The sequence below is a fragment of the Diabrotica virgifera genome, chromosome 8 (genome assembly GCF_917563875.1).
Source record: "Diabrotica virgifera virgifera chromosome 8, PGI_DIABVI_V3a".
NCBI lineage: Eukaryota > Metazoa > Arthropoda > Insecta > Coleoptera > Chrysomelidae > Diabrotica > Diabrotica virgifera.
This window is the reverse complement of record NC_065450.1, coordinates 102,048,196-102,062,618: the sequence shown is the minus strand read 5'-3', so window position 1 is coordinate 102,062,618 and position 14,423 is coordinate 102,048,196.

Genomic DNA, 14,423 nt, shown 5'->3' with positions numbered 1-14,423 from the left:
CTGACAATATAATTTGAATTCATTAGATGTAAATCCCGTTCCTTTATCCGTTATTATTCGTTTAGGATTCCCGAAAATTTGTTGCTGTCTAGCTAAACAATCTAAAACTTCTTTTGTGGTAGTGCTCTTTGTTGGATACAACCACACAAATTTCGAAAAGTCGTCAATTATAACCAAAATATGTTTATAATTTTTATTTGTTGACAAAAGGGGTCCTAAGTGATCAACATGGTAAGTGAGAAGTGGTCCCTCTTTCGGTAAAGGGTTTAGAAAACCTTTCTTTTTCCCATCTTTCTTATTTCCTAAAATGCACTTTACGCAATTTGTGATGATATTTTTGATCTTCTCTTTTGCCTTTTTGACATAGAACTCTCTTTCAAGTACCTCTTTCGTCTTCGTCACTGCAAAATATCCTATCTCGTGTGAGCGTCTTAAAATATCATTTTGCATAGCCTCTGGTACAACTATAAGTTCTTTACCGTCTACGTATTTATATAAAATATCATTTTTTAGGAAATAATTATTATATTCGTCTTCACGTTCCAATATCTTCTTTATTGATTGAATATATTCATCTTTTTCTTGAGCTATCTTTAGCCTTTTGATAATTCCACATTCTATTTGTTCGTCCTCTGACAACACAGCACAATGTCTGCTAAGAGCATCAACATGAGACATTCGGGTGCCTGCTCGATGTTCTATTTCATATTCGTATTCCTCTAATAGTAAAGCCCATCTTGCCACTCTCGTAGTTAGATCTTTTTTGTCCATCGTCTTCTGAAAAGCTTGGCAATCTGTTACTATTTTGAATTTAGTACCTAATAAATAAGTACGAAACTTCTTTACTGCTTGGATGATAGCTAGTACTTCCAATTCGTAACTAGAGTATTTTTCTTCAGCTGGTGTCGTCTTTTTGCTCATATAATATATCGGATGAAATTTATTATCTACACAAGATTTTTGCATCAGACAAGCTCCGTATCCGTATTTGCTTGCATCTGTGTGAAGTTCTAAATCATAACCCGACTTGAAAATTTCCAGAACTGGTCCGCTAGTCAAAAGATATTTTAATCGTTTAAAAGCTTTTATATGAGGTTCCTCAAATGTAAACGGTTGGTCTTTCTTAAGCAAATCGCTTAACGGCTTAGCGATCAGTGCGTAAGATTGTATGAACTTCCTAAAATATTCAGTTAGTCCCAAAAATGATTGTACTTGTCTTACAGTAGTTGGTGTTGGATATCTTTTTATGGCTAACGATTTTTCTTCCGACGGTTCAATTTTATTGTCCATGATTATAAAACCCAAAAATTCTATTCTTCTCTTCAAAAATTGACATTTCTTCTTCTTGATTTCTAGTCCATAGTCTTTCGCTCTATCTAAAACTATTTTAAGTCTCTCTAGTCCTTCTTGTTCGGTATCACTCAAAATAATGACGTCGTCCATGTAATACATTACTATCTTCTTTCTAGTGAGTTCTCTAAAAATGTGAGCGACGAATCTTTGAAAAACTGCTGGGCTGTTGCAAAATCCAAAAGGGCATTTTAGAAATTCGTATTGTCCATCGGGCGTCACAAAAGATGTATACTTACGGCTTCCTTCTTCGACGGCTACGTGAAAAAATCCATTTTTAAGATCAATCGTACTGAAATATTTAGCTCCTTGTAGGCTATCGGTTACATCTTCAATTAATGGTAAAGGAAATCTATCTTTTAAAACACGTTTGTTTAATTTCCTATAGTCACAGCAAATTCTAGTATTTCCGTCCTTTTTCTTTACTAAAACAATCGGACTTGCAAAATCTGAACAGCTCTCTTGTATTATTCCTTCATCTAGCCAGGTTTGTATCTGTTCTCGTACGTCTTCTTTCTCAGATATTGACAATCTCCGTGGGCTTTGATATATTGGTTCCTCGTCTTTTAAAATGATCTTCATTTCAATTTCCGTTGAAAATATTTTTCTTGGTTCATATTCCTTTATCATTCTTTCTACTTCTTTTCTGCATTGGTCGTCTTCAATGTGACTTACTTCAATAGATTCCTCGTCTTTTCTGTCTAGTGATATTTTCATAAGAAAGTTTTCGTCTTCTTTTCTTCGTACTGTTATTTCACCATCCGTTATAACAACATTGGCTTTTCTGGTCAAATCATTTCCAACGATTGCCGTGAATCGAGATGCGTCGGTTGGTATAACATGTATTTTCAACTCCATTTCTTCATCGTTAACATGTACAATTTGCGTAAAAGTTCCCAATGTCGAGACTCTATTAGTACCAATTCCTCGTAAGTTTATAATTTCTGCGGTCAACTTAATGCCTTGAAAATGGTTTTCATACACGTCATTTCTGATAACCGTAATTTCGCTTCCAGTGTCAAATAAAGCTATCAGCTCTACACCGTTAATGTTGAGCTTAATTGCACTGCTGGGTATTACATCAATCGTTGCGATACTTGTCGACGTGCTGGGTTCTTCTGCGGCTCTGCTTGTGCTTGGCCTTTGCGTGCACATGCTAGATGTGTGTCCAAATTTATTGCAACTAAAACATTTGAGTCCCTTGCTCTTATTAGGACAGTTCTTCGATATATGGCCTCTATCTCCACAATTGTAACAACATCCTGCTCTTTCATTTTTTGGTTTGTGGGTTACTTTCCTTGCATCTCCTTTGGCGGTTTCATCTCTATGGCTTCTAGTAGCTGGTACCTTTTCTTTCGTTATCGTTCTTTTCATACTTGCTCGTATTTTTTCATACATTTGTACCTTTTCTTTAAACTGCCTGAAATTTTTTGCCCCATACAGTACTATTTTGTTGCTAGTATAGTCCTGTATACCATCAATAATATACTGAATAATCACTTCTTCCTCTATGTAGGCTCTACTACCTATTTCCCTCATATGCAGTACATATTCTTGCACGGACTCATCTTTCTTAAGTCTTCTATTCATCAACATTTTGTGAATTTCAGCGCTGCTAATACTTTCTTCGAATTCTGCTATTAGCTTTTTCTTTAGCACAGACCACGTCTTTATTCCTCTCTCCGACTGGACAAATAGTTTGGCTAATCCTCGTAGTAGTTTCTTTCCAAAAATTAGTTTCTGTAAATCATTCCACCCTATAATTTCAGCTACTTCTTCAAAATCTTGGATCCACTTACGTACGGGATACTCGTCTTTGCCATCGAAAGTTCTTATACTTTCTTCGACGTCCCTGAATGTCAACGAAAATAATTCCGGCTTTTTTCCTCTTCGTCTTTCACCAATGATTTCTTTTACGTCGTCTGAATCATCGTTCTCGTCGTCCTGAAAATCCTCCTGAATTTCTTCCTGAAAATCTTCCTGAATTTCTTCGTCTGTTACGTCATCATCTTCGTCATTTTCTAAATTATCGTCATTTTCTTCCATCTTTGGTTCGTTTAGAAATGCGCAAACGCGTTCGGTCACCTCGTCTTTCGAGCCAGTGTAGTTTAAATCAAGAATATTACAAATTGCTATCAAATCTGATATCCCTACCTCAGATATGCTACTCAATTTATTCGAATACTCGTCAGAATCTTTATTGAAATTGAAGCCACTAAACTTACCTAAAGTTTTTCTGTGTTTTCGTGGAACACCTTTATCCCCAAAAGCAATGGTATATAATATTTTAATCGCAGTTAAATTTCCCGTTTTTAAATTTTGCTGAATATTCGGAAAAGATGCTAAACTCGCCATGTTTATATTAAAATTAAATTAGAACGACAAAAAAATAAAAGTGCAATAATGGCATTAAAAAATTACCTATCTGAATAATAAAATATACTGTATAAATCACCCTGTAAAAGTAAAGACCGTTTGAAGCCTTGTAACAGAAACAGTACAAATTATAGCAAACAATAAAATTATAAAATTTTATGTAAAAAGCACAAAATTAACGACCAATAAACTGAACCAATAATGTCTTAATTTTAATTAGTTTCTGTTTTTACGTCACTCACTGGGATGCTGAACCCATTAAAATCATAAGCGTCTGGCGGCCTTGACTATTTGGCTCTTGGCATGCATTCATTGACAGTAAAAAATTAAATATGCACCATACCTCGTTATGTCCTTAAGTTTCTTATCGTCTTACCATCTGCTATCTAGGTATTATTAATCTTTCGTCTTGGTATCGGCTGGATTATAGAATTGTTATTTTTATTTGTCGTCTGCGTCTGGTTAAAAATAATAAATTCATTCGTCGTCCTATCACAAATTCACTAAGGGCGTATAATCTCGGTTTGAGCCCCCAATTGTAGGTCTTTTCGATATTTCTTTATTCGTTGTCGTCTTCTATTAGATCTACACGTCGTCGTCTTAAGTAATAGGTTTATAGTGAATTTGTGAATATATGTTTATTGATAACACTTACAAAACTAGGGTAGCTTTTGTTACTAGGCACACACACGTCTTACTGTTGCTGATGGTAATATGCGACTCTCTTTTTCGTCTCCCGTCTCGCGCCTTGATCTTGCGGCGAACGATATGAGCTCATATGTGGGGCATGGATATATACACATATAAACTTAAATTAATATTTTGATTTATTGTAAAATATCTACATATATGTTCCATTTTTATTCCAAATTTAGTCCAAATCGCCACTTAAGAAAAAAAAACACAGCGTGTTCGCCCAGAGCCTGACCAAAACTGAGGTTCAGATTCGGATCGACAAAATCGACCGCCGAGGTTTTCGCGCGTGAGCAGAGAGATATCGTTCTTAAGTCGATCGACAGCGTCGCACACGGGATTTATTTAGGGGTATTTGATGAAATTATATTAGGATTTATTTAGTTAATAACGTAACTGCTACATTCTCCCTCATCTCCAGCAAAAAAAGGAAAACTCCCAAAAGTTTCCTTTTTTTAAAGTTTTCCTGAGCGAACTAGCGCTAGGGCGAACCCGAGGATGGACAGAGTAAAGGAGAAACGTGGTGGTATAAAACCATAATTATGGTAGGCTTAACAGCCATACTATTTGCTGAGGAGGCGGAACAAAAATCAGGAACGAAGTCATACAGACAGTATAAAGGCCACGCGAGATATATTTAATCATATTTGCAGAAAGTATATAACATAGAAGGGATATGTAACTGACCCACAAAGGTAACTGACCGAAATAAGTTATTCAACGCGATAATTTTAATTTAGTAAAACTAAAGATTGAAAAAAAACAAACAATTACGCGTTAATCGCTTACATTCTAATATAATTATACAACCTTATAGAGTAAGTCAACTCTTAACACTACTTACTATCTACATTCTCATGTGTTAGTAAACCATCATTAAAACTAAATTACAGGTGTTTACCAACAACCCCTAACACAATCTTATCAAGAACCATACACAACAATCAAACTACAACACATCCTATCAACTCTACCCAACATTGACACTAGAGCGAACAGATTCTATTAATCACCCAAGAGTTCAATGAGGGACGAATTCATCAGGACTAGTTGAAACTACATTACTACAAACCTAAACATATATGATATGGTTCTGGATATCAACAACGTCTAAAAAATCAAGGTAAAAGATAATCCATAACGTCTACTTGCTTTTGTAGCGATACGAAGTCACAATCTAGGTAAAGATACTAGCAAGCCCACTATACTCATGGTATAGGGCAGTGCTGTTTATGTAACAATATAGGTGCCGGTACGCAATGTTCAGGGGGCCTAGGAAGTGTTCATAAGGGGGTCCGCCCGGGGAAACCTTTTAAAATTTACCCTCAATAAGGGCGTTTTAAAGCAAGGGAAAAATTCGGGAGTTTGTTTATAATTTTGTTGTTTTTTTTTTATTTTTTGTCCCAAAAGGTGCCGGTACGGCGTACCGGCGCGTACCGTCACAAAAACAGGACTGGTATAGGGTATGCCAAAAGGTAAAGATACTGGCAAGCCTGCATCTACTCGTGGTAGAGGGTATGCACAAAAGGTAAAAGGTAATAAAAATCCTAACTGTAATACCTAAACTGTACTATTGACGTGGTCCAATTCTTTACTCACGACAAGCACAGAGAAGGACAGATTCTTAGGACTTTATAATAATCAAGATAAAGATAAGATATACATTCAATCAAGATATAGATAAGAGATAAACTCATCAAGGTAAAGGTACGAGATAAACTCAAGGTAAAGATAAAGATAAATGCATCAAGGTAAAGGTACGAGATAAACTCAAACTAAAGGTAAAGATAAACTCACTTCAGGTAAAGGTAAAAATAAACTCACATCTACCTTTTCATATTTAAGGTAAAAGAACATCTACTAACATAATGCTCAGTAGGGAGACAAATAAGGTAACTCACATACTCACATCCACTAATCCAAGCAAGTGGTAGAGACAAGTAACCAAACTTAAAGTAATAAGATATGTTAAAACTCAAATCATTTAAAAGATAACAGCATAGGAGATGACAACCAAGTTAAACAGACTTACTTACAGCTGAATATCAGAGCGATCCAATTCTATATGACACATTCTAATTTTAACCTAAGAGACACTCTAGGAACAACTTATAGATATTAATAGATTTCTGAGCCAAGTGAAGTGCACAAGTCCAGGGTGATCAGTCCTGAACCCACGCTAAATCCTGACACAGTTAAGTGAATACATAAGCTTTATGGGCATGGTCCGCGCGCCTGAACCATGCAAAGCCATAACTCAAAGAAAATGTTTAAATGTTTTAACAGCGTTTTCTAAGTACCCCTATAAATACTCATTTTACCCAGAATTCAAGATGGGGAAAATTCCCATTTTTCATCCTGTACTCCTATGATATGCAATTTGAACTTTCTAAAAAAAAAACTATTACCAACAAGAAAATGAACAAGTTCATAAACTAAGATATTAACCAACATTAAGATAAGATAAAAGGCACAACAAACAGAAATTAACCAGGTAAACAAAATAGATAGACATATCTTAAATAACAAACTGGCCCTCACACTTTAATCTTCATCTGAAGATGAACCATCAGAATTATCAGACAAGTTATGTGGACCTACAGTCTTATCCTCAAGTAAATCTTTGACATGAAACCTTCCTAGTTTCCTGCCAGTGGAGGTTTCCTTCAACTCATAAATCAAAGGAGAGATAACCTTAATAACAGTGCAAGGTATGTATTTTTGACACAGCTTGGCAGATTGGAAATTCACTTTATCTGATTTGACAAAATTTTTCTTCAAAACGGAATCTCTAACTCTGAACGATAAGGCTCGCTTTCTCAGGTCATAACGGCACTTATTTCTATCATAAGATGCCTTTAAACGTTTGCGAACATCCACATAGATATCAGGAAGATGCTGAAGATCTTCTAAACGGTGTAGCTTATTAGTCCAGAAAGCCACTGCGCATCCGCTAGGAAAAATATTCTAAATCGGATTTTTTGCACAATCTTACTCAAAAAGGACTCCTTTTAACAAATTTGCATGTTGCCAGGACCAAAAGGTGGTCAAAAATTTTTTAAACGTTTTTTTTTTTGTTTTTTTTTCTAAAATTATTTTTTTTGCATGGAAAAAAGTTTTTTTAGGTTTTTTGGATCATTCCAAACAGAAAAGGTCTTTAGTGACTTTTCTCTAAAAATGATAGTTTTTGACATATAAGCGTTTAAAAATTGAAAAATTGCGAAATCGGCCATTTTTAACCCTCAAAAACTATGTGAAAAACTGAAAATTTGAATGTTGCCAAGGTAGGTAGATATTTTTTACACATCGATTGATGAAATCCCGAAGAGTTTTTTGCAATACAATATTCAAAACTCCTTTGTTTTTTAATTGCTAATCAAGCGTGCGCGACACTATTTTCCACCGACAGTATGGTGCAAATGAAAGGAATAAATTCGTTATTTCATAAACTGGCGACTTTAAGGAAAAATCCCGAAACAGGTCGATTTTTATTTTTAAGTTATGATATTGTGGCATATATGGTATACTAGTGACGTCATCCATCTAGACGTGATGACGTAATCGATGATTTTTTTAAATGAGAATAGGGGTCGTGTGCTAGCTCATTTGAAAGGTTCTTCAATTCTCTATTCAGTAATATAAACATTTACATAATTATTTATACAGGGTGTCCAAAAAATTTTTATTAAATTAAATTATTTGACAAAAACATAAGTAGGAGGACACACTGTATAAATAATTATGTAAATGTTTACATTACTGAATAGAGAATTAAAGAGCCTTTCAAATGAGCTACCACACGACCCCTATTCTCATTTAAAAAAATCATCGATTACGTCATCACGCCCAGACGGATGACGTCACTAGTATACCATATATGCCACAATATCATACCTTAAAAATAAAAATCGACCTGTTTCGGGATTTTTCCTTAATCTCGCCAGTTTACGAAATAACGAATTTATTCCTTTCATTTGCACCATACTGTCGGTGGAAAATAGTGTCGCGCACGCTTGATTAACAATTAAAAAACAAAGGAGTTTTGAATATTGTATTGCAAAAAACTCTTCGGGATTTCATCAATCGATGTGTAAAAAATATCTACCTACCTTGGCAACATTCAAATTTTCAGTTTTTCACATAGTTTTTGAGGGTTAAAAATGGCCGATTTCGCAATTTTTCAATTTTTAAACGCTTATATGTCAAAAACTATCATTTTTAGAGAAAAGTCACTAAAGACCTTTTCTGTTTGGAATGATCCAAAAAACCTAAAAAAACTTTTTTCCATGCAAAAAAATAATTTTAGAAAAAAAAACAAAAAAAAACGTTTAAAAAATTTTTGACCACCTTTTGGTCCTGGCAACATGCAAATTTGTTAAAAGGAGTCCTTTTTGAGTAAGATTGTGCAAAAAATCCGAATTAGAATATTTTTCCTAGCGGATGCGCAGTGGCTTTCTGGACTATATCTGATATTGCAGGATAATTAGTGGCATTATCGGAAATCTTACCAAAGTAATCACCAGAAAGAGGAACATGACGACCAAACATTAAGTACGATGGAGGACATTTGGTTATTTCGTGAGAAGAAGTCCTGATAGCTTGTACTATAGAGTAGATATGATTATCCCAAGCTCTCTGATCAGGAAAAGAATACGATCTTAAAGCAGTCACGATTGATTTGTTTACTCTTTCAGTATGATTAATTTGAGGATGATAGTTCGCATTGTACCAGATCTCTTGTACGTTATATTTTGCCATGAGATCACGAAAAGCCTTGGCTGTGAACTGGGGCCCATTGTCGCATGACACGATCTGTGGAACACCATAGATTAAGAAAACTTAATTCTCCAGATACTTGATAATTGCTGAAGTAGTTGCTTTAGACATCGTATGAACCAAAGGAAATTTTGTAAAGTAATCAACAACTACTAAGGCATATTGAGCACCTTTATACGACCTAGGATAAGGACCAATAAGACAGGGGCGGCTCGTGATAGTACAAGATAGTGAGGCACACTACACTTGAGGAATATTACAGTAGACTCTCTCTATAACGAACACGGGTATTACGAAGTTTCGCTTATAACGAGGTATGTCCAACATCTGTGTGCTTACCGAGGCCAGTGCTGTAATAAATTCCACCGCCTGTAACTTCCTTCCTATTTATCTGTCGACCGATATTGAATATCGTAGGAAATTTACAATTTGCGATGGCCAAGTTTCATTGTTGAAGTCGATGATCGACACCTAATAAACTATGTAGGAGGCTTTAAAACATTTCAGTAGTGGTGATATGTACTGTTTTAAGTTCCTTTCGTCATGTAAATCAAATATTAAACAGTATTGTTCATACAAATCTTTATTAGCAATCAAGAAGTTACATGACGCTAGCCGGAATGGCGTTACGTCGCTGACATCTGTCTGTCGTTGGTCTTCTTCTTTTACATCCTAAACATAATATATTACATAATATTGTTGTCTGATATAACGAGATCCGCTTATAACGAGGTAATTAGTACGCCATTTCAGTTCTCGTTATAGAGGGAGTTTACTGTATTATTATGGTTAGCTTTTCTTTAATAGCCGGAAGGTCGATTTTGTGGCGTCATAACGTCACAAAACGGCACCGTATTTATTTTAAGGCTTGCAAACGATATTAAATAACAATTATTTTATTCGCAAAAGAATGTCGAAAGTTTTAAGTCTATAACATCGTTCATACTCTTATTAGCTGTTTTTTTAGCTAAAAATAATTAATATGATACCACATATCAAAACAGTGTGAGTCAGATGTTTCATCCTTTCTTGGTCTCATCAGCGTTGTACAGTCATATTAAGCAAAATTTACATTATATACTACATGACAAGAACGTACAACTGATTTCAGTGGCGTAACCAGGGGGTTTTTAGGGGTTATAAGCGCCCCATACCCTTAACATCCTCCTTAATTCCATACCCCCGGAGACCCATACCCCCTTAAGATCATCCTGGTTACGCTGTTGACTGATTCTTTTATTATTAATCACTTGCCAAAATGAAATTATTGTGCGCAATCAATATACCTTCAAACACGTGATAATTTCATTTGGAACCAATCTTATATTGTAAATGTATTGAATATATAGGAAATAAAAACAAGCAAGTAAGCACATTACTGTTATATTATAAGATTGATTTTTTATGTTAAATAAACTAAGGGTTAAATGTTATTCTTTCGGTTTTTTAGATTTTTTATTAAACAGCGTGCTTAAAAGTAAAATTATTATGAAAGAAATCATAATTTCTAATTTTTTTATTAATTTACTTATTTAATTGACATTTGGAAAATGGCATTCAGCTAATCACAGCATGATAACATATTCTAAACATCTAATTATACTAATAGTAAGTAACCAGAGTGTAGAAGGCCAAGTACACGTAACCAGAACAAACTGCTTTAACAAACTACCTAACGAAAACTGCAAAACCACGCTAGAGGCATATTTTTGCCAGCCTCTGAAAGGATATTTAATCCCGGCTCCAAAAATTATTCTCAGTTTAAATTTTATTGCGGCCGGGCGATCACCGCCGGCTTCGTAATATGCTAGACAAGGACCCATCTGAGGCAGTGCTTCTGCTATAATTTGAGAAAGTGAGAATGAGACGCACATATACTCCCACGTAGGGTAGATACCATCCGATGTCTTTATGAAGAACGCTTAACTACAAAGATACGGGGTCAGGGCCGTACCTACCTATTTTTATTTTTTATCATAAAAATAAAGTTATTAAGTTTTATAATAAAAATTAAGTTATTTAGCAAGTTTCAAAAAGTTAAATTGTATTTAAATAATTGATGATGAAATAACGAAAATAAAGTTATTTAGCAAATTTCAAACAGTTAAATTGTATTTAAAGAATTGATGATGAAATAACGTAAAGAGTCGATTGATATACCGGTGAGGCACTGCCTCACCTGCCTCATAGGACTAGCCGCCACTGCAATAAGATCCAAAGATATAAGTTGGAATGGAAAATCGATCCGTCGATAACTACCCATTAAACCTGGTTGAGGAAGATTTGTCGACTTGCACGTACTACAGATTTTGCATTGAGCCAGATAAGCACGAACAGTCTGGCGCATCTTCGGCCAGTAATAGAGCTCGGATATACGACGGAAAGTTTTGTAGAACCCAAAATGAGCTGCAGTAGGATGGAAAAGTTGCCAAAACCTCTGCTCTATTCGGAGTTGGAACGACTATCTTCCATTCCGACATTCCAGTAAGGGCATCCATAGAACTTAACACATGTTTATACAAAACACCATGCTCAACTTTAAAATCAGGAAATTTACCTGGAACATTCTGGACATCATACAACATTTTTCGATACCAGTCATCTGGTTGAAAAGTAGATAAGTCTAACAAATTAATATCAAAAGTTCTAGATAGTGCATCAGCGACTACTACACCTGCAGCTTTACGATGAACAATTTTATAATCATATTGTGCCAATTTTAAAATCCACCTAGCCAAACAAGGAGATGGGTTCTTCATACTCTGTAACCACACCAAACTACTATGGTCAGTTATGACCGTAAACGAACGACCTTCAAGAAAATATCTGAAATGCTCAATACCCGTAATTATGGCTAACAACTCTTTTTCAGTTGTCGTATAATTTTTCTGGGCTTTATTTAATTTCCTGCTGGTGTAGGCTATAGGGCTCCATCTACAATTTGATAGAGTACACCACCAGATGCTGTGTTTGAACAATCAGTCATCAAATAGAAAGGCTGAGTAAAATCTGGGGCTAACATAACTGGGGAGTTTGTGAGAGCCTCCTTGATTTTAATGAAAGCTTCGTTAGCTTCAGGAGTCCACACAATATTTTGTCCCTTTTTCCTATTTTGAAGTAAATCAGTGATAGGGGACAACAAGGTAGAATAAGACTTAACAAACTTTTTATAATAGCCCACCATTCCTAGCAACCGACGAACCTGGGTGGTATTTTTAGGCACAGGGAAATCACGAATAGCTGACACCTTGTCAGGGTCAGTGTGTAAGCCATGTGAATCTACAACATATCCTAAAAACTTAATAGAATCACGACAAAAGCTGCTTTTATCTAAGTTAATCGTCAAATTGGCATTTTTTAAATGCTGAAACAACTGTTGCAATACAGAGATATGAGTTTCAAAATCAGGAGTAATGACTAGAATATCATCAAGATAATATTGACAGTAGGGATCTAAAGCAGGGCCTATTACCAAATCCATTAATCTACACATAGCTCTGCTCCATCTGCTCCACAGACACCAGACCAAAAGGCATTGTAGTAATCTGGTACAATCCTTTGCCACTTACTGCAAAGGCAGTAAGCTTCTTACTCTCTTCGCTTAAAGGAATCTGGAGAAATGCCTTCTTTAAATCAATGGATGAAATGTATTTAGCATTTTGCAGCTTAGTCAGGATGATGTCTATACGAGGTATAGGATAAGCATCCCTATTCATCGTTATGCTGTTAAGTTTACGTCCGTCGAAACAGACACGAAAAGTCCCATCCTTCTTCTTCGTCAACCACAAGGGACTACAAAAGCTAGACGAGCTCTGCTCGATAATACCAAGCTTAAGCATTTCATCCACCTCCTTAACTAAGCTTTCATGCCAGGCTTGAGGCAATGGATACTGGTATTGTCTGAAGGGCTTAGACTAGGGTTACCATACGTCCGGATTTCGTCCGGACAGTCCGGATTTGAAAGACATGTCCGGATTGGCGTCCGGATATGAGAAATGTCCGGATTTTTTTCTATACTAAAAAAATGGAAAACACTTGGCCCAACGGTGGGAAATTTCATTTTGCGCTAAATCAAATGGTTAAGGCTACAAGGTGATCCTACCTGGAAAGAGATGGAAGAGAGCGCTTTTAACTATAGTCAGCGTTGTACCGAATTCTGTCGACGTGGATGAATTATTTGATGAGCGCTCGTCACTTCTCCAAGTTCCAAAAAAGCTGAAACCTAAATGGACTTTACTACCTAAAGAAGAAACCCCAAACACTCATGACAAATGGCAAGAAATATTTGAAGCATTTTCTAAAAGCAACGTTTCCTTTACGAATATTTTTAAAATAGGCGAATTCATCTTTTGTCTGCCTGGTACTTCGGCTCCTACTGAACGTATCTTTTCGATGATGAATTTTATATGGACGGCTGAAAGAGGAAGATTATCTCTGCCTGTTGTAAAAGAGCTTCTCGATATTAAAGCAAATTCTGTAATGTCATGTTCCAAATTCCATGACAAAATAAAAAATGACAAGCCACTTTTGAGAAAAATGATGTCTTCTGAAAAGTACGAAAGAAGAACAGATGAAGAACATCCTATCCCTGGGCCCAGTACAAACTAAGCATTTCGCATATATGTAGGTACAATGTAGAGGTATAGCAACACAGTCAAATTCACATTTTACATTTTCTACAACCCCTTGGACTACCCCTGTCCGGATTTGGCCTTAATAAATTATGGTAACCCTAGCTTAGACGAACCCACATCAATGTGATGTTCGATGAGATGAGTTCTGCCTAACTGATTCTTCGAAGAGATAAAAGAGAAGGATTTGATGACATTATTCAACTGCTCTAACTCCTGAGCATTAAGTCTACTCATATCTTTAACTGCATCAACACAAGAGATATTAAAAGAAGAGACAGATAAAGAAAATTCAGAAAAATTCAATTCACTATTAAAAGTTTTCAGAAAATCCATCCCTAGGATAACTGAATTCTTAACAGAAGGTATAACAAAATGTAATCATCCTTTTACATGAACTAACAGAAATCTCAGTTGTAAACTGACCTAAAATTTGTTGGACCTGACCATCAGCTGTAGTCACTTGCAAACTCTCATCCATTCCTATCTTAACATTAGAATTCTGGAGAAATTCCAGACCTAAAGAACCTAAAATAGAGATATTGGACCCTGTGTCCAGTAAAGCTAAACAAGAATGTCCTAAGATAGATATTTCAA